Here is a 10,518-nt window from a genome sequence, read left to right on the forward strand (position 1 = left end):
TTAACAGTATTCTTGGGGCACCTGGGTGGCTCCTTCGGTTAAGCATCTGCCCTCAGCTCAGGTTATGATCCCAGAGTCCAGGGACTGAGACCCTTGTCAGGCTCCCTGTTCAGTGGGAAGTCTGCTTCTCCCTCTCCCTCTGCTCCTCCTCCGCTTGCACTTTCTCTCTGTCAAATAAATAAATAAATAAAATCTTTATTTAAAAAAAAAAAAAGAGTATTCTAGGCCGAGGTAACAGGACTGAGAGGGAGGATGATGCGAATGAGAAACTGAAATGAGTTTGGTGTGACAGGAGTGTAGACAGCTGGGTTGGGGTCTGTAGAAGAGATGAAGAGGCTGCAGAGGGAGACCAGGTACCATTATACAGGGACCTTCAAAACAGTGCCAGGGAGGGGCGCCTGGGTGGCTCAGTGGGTTAAGCCACTGCCTTTGGCTCGGGCCCTGATCTCAGGGTCCTGGGATCAAGTCCCGCATGGGGCTCTCTGCTCGGCGGGGAGCCTGCTTCCTCCTCTCTCTCTGCCTGCCTCTCTGCCTACTTGTGATCTCTCTGTCAAATAAATAAGTAAAATCTTTAAAAAAAAAAAAAAAAACAGTGCCAGGGAGTTCGGACTGGTTTCTCCGAGTGGCAGGGAACCAGGGCAGGGGTTTCACAAGAGCGCAGGTAAGAGGTGGCATGATCATATCTACTTTTGGGTAGATGACTCAGGCTGCAGTGTTGAGCGTGGACCAGAGAGGTAGCTACAGTCGCGTAGGGAGACCAGCTGGTTGGTGGCTGTGACAGTACCCAGGTTGTAGTGTCTGATGGTAGTAGCAATGGATAAGAGGGGAAGTACATGAATTCAAGAGGTAGTAGAAGGTGAGAGGAAGGGAATGGGGAGTTAAAGACGACTGAGATTTAGGCTTAAATGCCTGAGCAGAAAGCGGTGCCGTCCCCTGAGATTGGCCGTTCTGAACAAGGAGGAGCTGGTTGGGGAGTGAAGATAGCAAACCCAGGTTTGGTCACATAAGTCTAAAGTAGCGACCTACCTTGTCAGTAGAGATGTTCGGTTCCCAGTCATAGAGCCAAATCTTGAGCCCAGGGATGGACTCTGGGCTGGAGAGGTGTCACTGGCCCAGTTATGAGAGTGCCAGCTATCTAACAAGCAAACTCCTATCCTTGGGGGCCTATCACAGTAGCTTATTTCTCACTCAGGTTAAGTCCAGAATGAGTGGCCCTAATACATGGCAGACGTTTTTCCCAGTGGAAGTTCAGGGACCCTGGTCCTTCCATCTTGTGTCTCTGTCATCTGTAATATACAGTTTCCAAGGTCATTGTGATGGAAGAAGAGCATGAATGATGATACCTGGGAGATTCTATTACTTCCAACCACACTCCACTGGCCAAAGCTCACCATGTGGTCACACATAACTCCCAAGAAGAGTGGGCAGATGTAATCTAGGTAGGTATCCGTGAGAAAGAGGAAATGAGTTTAGCAATCAGCTAGCCAGTCTCTGGCACAAGAATGCACAGGAGTGGATAGATCACTTGGCAGGTTTGGGGCTTTTCGCCCTCACTGGTTCCCATTTTTACATGCCTACACAGGCACAGGGTAGACAGAAATGAAGATAAGCCACTGCTTCCGCTCCCTAGACTCATGTTCTTGGAGACCAACAGAGGAGGGTAGGCTCCAACCTATTTTGGTCCTCCCTGTAAGTTGGGCAGATCTTCAGGGTGAAATGATCCTTGCGGGGACGGGGTGGTTAGTGATGTTGGCTCTGACACTGGCCACTCTGACTCTTTCCAGAGGCTAGCTGCCATTCTCCCTCATCTCTTTTCCTTCACCTCAACAAATCTTTATGGAGTATCTGGAGTGTGTTGGGTACAATGTCCAGTTCTGGAAACGCGACAGTAAGTGAGGCAGAAATCCCTATGTTAATGTGTCAGTTTGCTTATTGTCTGTCTCTCTCGCTAGAATAATATCATTATGAACAGGGTCTGTGGCTTATCTGTTTATCTTGCCTATCGCTATGTCCCAGTTGCCCAAATAATGCCTAGCACATAGTAGGAAGTCTGGAAATAACTGTTGCTTAAATACCTAGTTGAATGAAGGCCTTCTGGAAATTCATATCTACAATGAGTACTACAAAAGGGGAAGAACAGGGTTCTATAGGGTGGCCTATGGCACAGTGACCTAATTGGGTTCAGGAGGCAAAGAGAAGTCTTCCTGGGGAAGAAACGTAGAGTTTGGAATATCGAATAAGGCAGGGACAGACAGATGGAAGACCATATGCAAAGGCCTGGCATCAACAGTGTGCAGGGAGGAAAAAAAGGAGGCTCACTTTGGTTGGAGCCTGTAGGGGAAGGAGGGAGTCTCACCTGCCAGATGAGATAGAAGGGGCCCTTCAGAACCAGGCTGCACATGGCTTTGAGGGACCTCCTGAGTTTCTGTATTCCCTGAGGATACATGACTCAGCAGCTTCTTTGACCTACAACCATTATACTTCAAGTCAATGCTCAAAGGGAGCAGTTTTTTTTGTTTTTTGTTTTTTGTTTTTTACTTTATTAGTGATTCTCATCTCATTGTCTCAATAATATCTGGACAGATTGGAATTAAAATCCCTGTCTGCCAGACCCTCCTTGCCTGCAGAGACTTCTCCTTTTTAGGAAAATAGGCACAGGGACTCTTCTTGGCGGGCAGTGAGTGGGGAAATGAACAACTGTCTTGATGTGCTTGGTATTTTCACATAAGACCTCATTTAAGGTTCCCAACAATCCTGGAGGCCTGGCACGATTATCCCCATTTTACAGATGAGGAAACTGAGTCCTTAAAGAAATGAGAATCTGCAGTAAAGCCCAAGAGAAGTGCATTTCTCTAGACATTCTGAAGAAGACACTAGTTTTCCTCTGACAGACCACAATGCGGACGTTTGAGAACAGAATTGCAAAGGAGCCAGTAGTCCAGTGAGTCAGATTAGACAAGCAGTCTAGAAAGTGTTCGTTAACTTCTGGGTCACTTGGCACAGCTTGAATGTGCTCTCTGACTCTAGGAGCTGACAGGCTACCAGGAGAGACAAGCCCACAAGAGAACTGTAGTTTCAGCACCATGTAAGAATTTGCTCTCACAGAGGTATGAACCGAAAGTTAGGGGAACACAGCAGCATCCATAGAATTGACTGTGTGCTCAGCGCTGAGCAGAGGCATAGACAATGTATTTGAGCGAGATTTTTCAATATGGAATCCTTCTCTCTGGTCTTTGAACATCCTTACCTTCATTCCACCAACACCTAAGGTGCTGATTATGTGCCAGGTGCTAGGGAAAAGGCAATGAACAAATAGATACAGTACCTACCCTCAGCCTGGTACAAGAGATAGCCAGTTAATAAGTAATGATATGGACCCACAAAACTCCAGAAAATATCTAGAGAATGTGTGGGGTAAGAGCATTTACCTATGTGAAAAAGAATCGAGAGCTGGCGATTGAGAAACTTAAGAAGCTAATTTTCTTTTCCTGATATATGATTTATGCTTTCATTTATTTATTTTTTTTTAAATTTTATTTATCTATTTGACAGAGAGAGACAACGAGAGCAGGAACACAAGCAGGGGGAGTGGGAGATGGAGAAGCAGGCTTCCTGGTGAGCAAGGAGCCTGATGCAGGGCTCGATCTCAGGACCCTGGGATCATAGACTGAGCCGAAGGCAGATGCTTAATGACTGAGTCACCCAGGTGTCCCTATGTTTCCATTTAATATGTAGTTATTGTATGAATTACTTTTTCTTTTTAAAGATTTATTTATTTATTTTGGAGAGAGACAGAGAGTATGAGCGGGATGACAGAGGGAGAGAGAATCTCAAGAAGACTCTTGGCAGAGCATGGAGCATGACGTGGGGCTCAATCTCATGACCCTGACACCAGGACCTGAGCTGAAACCAAGAGTCAATGCTTAGCCAACGGCACTGCCCAGGTGCTCCTATTTATTTAAGTGAAGTTTAAAAATAATCATGTGAATGACTATTCACTACTAGAAACTGTGATAAATGCCATGAAGGAAAAGTGTAAGTTGCTCTGAGAGAGGATAGCAAGGGGAACCACTTTAAATGTAGGAGTGGAAGGTGTGTTCATGAAAAGGCCATTGAAGCTGATGCCCGCAGGTTTCATTGCAGAGGACTAGGCAAAGTGCAGATAAGAATGTTCTGGAGAACAGGCACACAGAAGTTCTAGAAGGAAGAAAATGTATGGTATGTTCTAGAAATAGAAGAGAAACTTGTGTGATGGAGCTGCTAAAAAAAAAAGATTTCTTTTTGACCCTAGCTGTTCTCAGTCTATGAAATAAGTCCCACACCCATGCCAGATTAAAGATTCTGAGGCCTGAGAGGGTGTCTGGTTTATTCACTGCTAGAACAGAACCCATCATTCTGTAAGCATTTAAATATTTGTTTCATACATAAATGAAAAAATATGCACAGTATTTTGATCAGGAACTACAAAAATGCCAAGAAGTGGTGGATTTGCATTAATGCTCAACTGCCCTGAGCCCTGGGGATCAGGATATCTGACAGTCCCTGGGAGACAGTCAGGGAGACAAAATATGAGCTAAGAGCGGATTTCCCTGGGTGCAAGCCGTGGTCACAATGTGTTATCACAGAACTTTGGCCTTTCTCTGAATTCCATTGTCTCTATGGTTTCTTGAGTTTCAATTCTCCCTTCTTTCCAGGAATTCTCATTTTTCTCTGTCATAAACACCCGAGGTATTTACTTACATCAGAATGGCTTCAAAGTAATAAACCCTGAGGCAATTTTTTCTTTTGAATTCCAGGAGAGCCTTTCCATTAGTATTTTCTTCTAGAGCTACAGCTGCTAAGCCTGTGAGCTTCTGAAAGATGCAGATTTTTTGCGCTGCAGGACAGATCTGCTGAGGCCGCCACTCCAGGAGGAGAGACCCAGGTATTAGTGCTTTTAAAGCTTCCTTGGTTATTCTGACGACAAACCACATAAGGAAAAATCACTTTAGTGTGGTGGTTCTTAACCTTTTGAGGGTGATTAGCCCCTTTGAGATGCTGAGGAGATTATCCCCATCCTGATCCAGGAAAAAAAAACACCTCACATGCACAACACTTAAGGATAGTCTAGACACCTCCGTGTATTTATGGAGTACCCCAAATTCCCAGTGCCTAGTCCACATCCGAAAGGATACCAGGTTCATCCTGCTTCTCCAGTGCAGAGCCCTGGAGATTTTTCCATCTCATTTCTTTGTGCTCCGGGATTGGGGCCCTCTTCAAGATCTGAATGTTTAAGACTGTTTGAGGGTAAATGGCTACAAAAAGAAGTTTGAGATTCTCAAGACAAATGGAGCCTTCTATTTGAAACTCAATAGTCTTGCTGGAACCCACCCAAGAAAGGCCACAGAGTAGAGTGGAAGGAACTCTGGAAGGGACTCTAAGTCTCCTGGGCTCTAATCTGAGCTTGGACACCAATTTACTGTGTCCTTGCCAAGTCAATTCTCCTTTGTGAGCTTCATTTTCCTCAACTGTAAAGTGAGGTGGTAGACTGGAAGAACTCAAAGATCCCTTCCAGCTCTTTGAGCCTAGGATTCTTTTCAGGGAAATTGTACACAGGAGCCACTTCAGATGGCAGAGCACAATGGAGATATGTGACAAATAGATGTATTAATGGTGTCCCGTGGAGAGTTTTCTTCCTATTTCTATATGGCCTTCTGCCTTCAGATTCTAGTATTCCAGGGTAAATTCTTTTGCTAGTGACCTCTTAGGTATTCTACTAATCCCCGTGGTTAGAAAGACAAAGACCTGTGAGGTCACAGAGCCTAATCACCCACAGCCGACCACACTTTCCCATCTTCTCAAACCCAGGCTGAGGCATTTGACCTTAGCTGAGAGGACAAAGGAAGTGGTAACTTCCACATCCCTATCCATGGCTACAAATTGCCTTTAATGAAACAGAGAGATCGTTTCATTAAAGCAGCTGCCTTCCGTACAGGTCATGATTGTCTCTGAGCAACATTTTTTTGGGGGGTTGGGGGGTGGGCAGCAAAGCTTACTGAGTGATAGTATAAAGCTCCCAAAGTGGGAGAGGAACCCGAGAGGGTTACTCATCTCTGAGCAACATTAAGTCTTAGATTCAGTCTGGGAGGATACTCTCCAGGTCAAGTGGATCCAAGGCCTCCACTGCAAAGCAGGACTGTTTCCTTGAGGTCCCTGACCATCACCACCTGGGGAAGAGTAGGGATTCACAGTCATGAAGCTTATGTACCCATTGAAGTGGAATTGACCTATTCATTAGGAGAGAGGATTAAAATAGTGGACATCTGTGTTTTGTTTGTCTGTTTTAATTTTTCTCTTTGGACATCCACTACTTTTTCCCTTGGCAGTTATACTTTCCTCTTTTGTGAAGAAGATACTTTCCCCTCACCTTCAGTCCAGGTTGCTTTTTGGGTGAAGGTGATACCCCTAACCTTCTAGGAATGGATAGATGACCTGCACCTGGTCAGTCAGAGCAGTCCATATCTTGGGCTATTGAGATTGTTTCAAAGATGGATAATTACCCAAGCTGGTCGGGAAAATCCAATCCTGGGGCTCTTTCTGGAGCTGTGAAGGAAAAAGGCGTTGACTAGACTGAGGAAGCTAATCTGAAGGTGAGCCTGGAGCGGCTTGTGGATGTTGATGAGAGTTAGCAACAAGGTGGAGGGTGTGGGGCTTCCTATTTCAACTAAGTTTCTGGCTTACCAGGTGCTACGCTCAATTATGTCCCTCTAATTTACAAAAGAAAAATATTAAAATTTTTAGCTTCTCACAACGAAAAGAAGTATTTATTTAAAAACTTTTAGAGGAAGGGTACACTGAGGTGGCTCAGTCAGTTAAGTGTCTGCCTTTGGCTTGGATCATGATCTCAGGGTCCTGGGGTGGAGCTCTGTAAGGAGCTCCCTACTCAGCGGGGAGCCTGCTTCTCCTCTCGCTCCCCCTACTTGTGCACACACATTCTCTCTGTCAAATAAATAAATAAATAAGTAAATCTTTAAAAAACAAAACAAAACAAAAAACTTTAGGAGGAGAGGCAACTAGGTGGCTCATTGGTTGATTCCGCCTCATGTCGTGACCTCGGGGTTATCAGATTGAGGCCCCAGTCAGGTTCCATGCTCAGTGGGGAATCTGCTTGAGATTCTCCCCCGCTCCCTCTGCCCCCTCCCCGCACCCTGCCACTTGCATATGTGCTCTTCCTCTTTCTCTGAAATAAAGAATACATCTTAAAAAAAAAAAAAAAGTTTGGGACATCTGGTTGTCTCAGTTGGTTAAGCAGCTGCCTTCAGCGCAGGTCATGATCCAGAGTCCTGGGATGGAGTCCCAATCGAGCTCCTTGCTTAGTCCCTTTGTCTGCTACTCCCCATGCTTGTGCTCTCTCTCTCTAGCAAATAAATAACATCTTAAAAAAAGAAAAAAAAAAACCCAAATTTTGGAGAGGCTCCTGGGTGGCTCAGTCAATTAAGTGACTAACCCTTGATCTCAGCTCAGGTCTTGATCTTCGGGTTGTGAGTTCAAGTCCTGCATTGGGCTCCAGGCTGAGTGTGGAACCTACTTAAAACTTTTGGAGCTTCTAAGTGTGGGTGCTCAGGATAAACTGTTACTCACCTCATCCCAGGTACAGCTGTGAGGGTGGAAAAACATTGCTCTATCCTGGTACTTTTTGGTGCCTATTTATAAAATGCATGCAGAGTTTTGTCCAGATTTCAACCCAACCCCATTGTGTTCCTCTTCCTGTTCTAAAGGACCATGAACTTTTTCCGCTAGGGGCGAGCCAGGGTGATGGAGCATGGATTCTCCACTAAATTTGATTTCCTTGATTTTTGCTCCTTTTCTATTCTTGGGCAGAGTCTCTTGATCTTGGCTTTCCCTTCTGGCAGGCCCCACACCCTCACTTTCTCTGGTGAGCTATGGCATAAACACCCCAGATTTTGTTATGCTCTGTTGCCCAGCCTCATCTCTTACACAGGTTTAAATCATCGGGTTAATTGAAAACGTTCACTTTCTTTGGACTTGTCGTAAACAGATTGAATCAGATGTGGCAAGATGCCTGGGAAAAGCCACCACTGGTTCCTGCTTACGACAACACGAGTCACTTCCTCTCCTTGCAGGTTCCAATGACTACTTCATTTGGTAGGCTCAATTAAGGTTCCCCTTCCTCTCCTAGAAAGGTCCCAGCTCCAAGTCTTACTTTGTCAGCTGGACAAGCTAGAGTTTCTTGGCAAATGTGTCCCTTGGGAAGGCTTACTTCCCATCCCTGTCCCTGAGGCCCTCACCATACAAGGCTTACAAATACCTGCCACCCAGGCCCATCCTACTCCTAGGCAGACCTGTTGTGCAGAATTCATTTTTAAAGGTAACAGGCCAAATTTACCCATTCTTGAGGATATCAGGAAGTAGCCCACCCAAAAGAGAGAGTCTTAAAAGCCTTCAATTCTTTTTCATTCAATTTAATAGTCTCAGAGATTACCCACAGGTCAAAAAATCTCCAGGGTCACAGAACTACTTTTCTAACCACCCATAGGTTGGATGACTGAGAGGTTGAAGGGAAGGGTTTGGAGACATCCGAGAAAGGATCACAAGAGCAAAGGTGACAAGTGAAATATGCCAGAAGGTGGTAGGTTTATAACCTATAGCTTATAACCTAAAGCTACATTTTTAAAATGCTCAAAACAAATAGAACTCTCTAGGGACTATTCTAAATACTCAGGGTATATTAATTTATGTAATCTTCATACTGACCCTATTATGTGGTTACTACACTGTATCCTCCCATTTTTCCTGTAGGAAAACTGGACTCCGGAGAAGTGAATTAACTTGCTCAAGGTCTTGTACTTGATGCCAGATAGAGCTAAGAATTGAATCCAGGGGTGCCTGGGTGGCTCAGTGGGTTAAGCCTCTGCTCAGGTCATGATCTCAGGGTCCTGGGATCGAGTCCCGCATCGGGCTCTCTGCTCTGTGGGAGCCTGCTTCCTCCTCTCTCTCTCTCTGTCTGCTTCTCTGCCTACTTGTGATCTCTCTTTATGTCAAATAGATAAATTTTTAAAAATATATTTAAGAAAATTAAAAAGAATTGAATCCAGGCTTATTTGCAAAACAAATCATGCATTAATGTATGTACTGTACATATGTATGTAATGTGACATATGTATGTATTCTAGTAACATATTGCCCTGAGATATCTTGCTCAATCTCCATGTCCATTGGCATTGCAACCTCTCTATTGATATTTACAGTAAAATTACATCATAGTATCAATTATATGTGAAGAGTGAATTGAGATTAAAACATGCGTCTCAGGTTCTAAAAATTTAGGTTTCAATAGCAAAAGTGAAGGGAAAATCATAGAATCTCAAAGGTTCTGGATTTAGTTTTTATAACTGTAGGCCAAATTCAAACAAATTGGTTCTCACCACCACCACCACTAACAAAGGAATTGAATCCAGACAATCTACTTCCCAAATTTGCTTTTAACCATTATACCACACTGCCTCTCCATAAATCTCTAAAGGTTGGGCCACCAACTACCCTGGCTTGCCCAGGATTGAGGGGTTTCCCAGAAAACACGACTTTTAGTGCTAAAACTGGTACAGTCTTGGGCCAACCATGATTGTTGGTCACCCTTGTGCAGAAATGTTATCAAAGAAGATGTTTCTCTTGTAATTTGATACCAAAGCAACTGCAATAAGACAGAGTTGAGAGAGAAGTTGCTCAAGATAAGACAGAAATTTTGAAGAGCAGATGAAATTTGGGACTTTCCTCTTTTTCTGCTACCTTAGTTGTGGCCCCTTGACCAGAAGTGATGGCTGCTTCAGTTCTGATCTAGTTTTTCATCTTGTCCCTTCTTGGAATCATTCCACATGAAGTAGCCATGGTAATTTTCTGGAGCATAAATGTGGCCGGTCATTCCCATGCTTATAACACTCCTTTGAACTCAATGACTAGAGTATAGATCCTAAGCTCTTGAGCTTGACTTGGAAGGCCCTCTGCCATTTGGCCTTCATTAATCTCTCCAGCCTTTCTTTATGGTTAACAAGTTACTATAGTTCAACCACAACAAACAACTATTATTTTCCTGAAGACACCAGCCTCTTACCTTGGTGTCTTTTTCTAAACTTCTGGAGATATCGGCAATATCAGCAATATCCTTTCTCCCTTCTTTGCCAGCAACTCCTGTACGTGTGTGTGTGTGTGTGTGTGTGTGTGTGTATATATATATATATATATATATATATATATATATATATGTATTTGATGTTGCACTTTTCATCTCTGTGAATTATTTCTTTTATAACTGGAAGTTTGCACCTCTTTTTTTTTTTTTTTAATGGGATTTTATTTATTTATTTGACAGAGAGAGACACAGAGAGAGAGGGAACACAAGCAGGGGGAGCAAGAGAGGGAGAAGCAGGCTTCTCACTGAGCAGGGAACCCAACATGGGCCTCAATCCCAGGACTCTGGGATCATGACCTGAGCCAAAGGCAGCCACCTAATGACTTAGCCAC

Source organism: Mustela putorius, unplaced genomic scaffold (assembly GCF_011764305.1).
Source record: "Mustela putorius furo isolate JIRA1106 unplaced genomic scaffold, ASM1176430v1.1 tig00000145_pilon_pilon_pilon, whole genome shotgun sequence".
In the NCBI taxonomy this organism is placed as follows: Eukaryota; Metazoa; Chordata; class Mammalia; order Carnivora; family Mustelidae; genus Mustela; species Mustela putorius.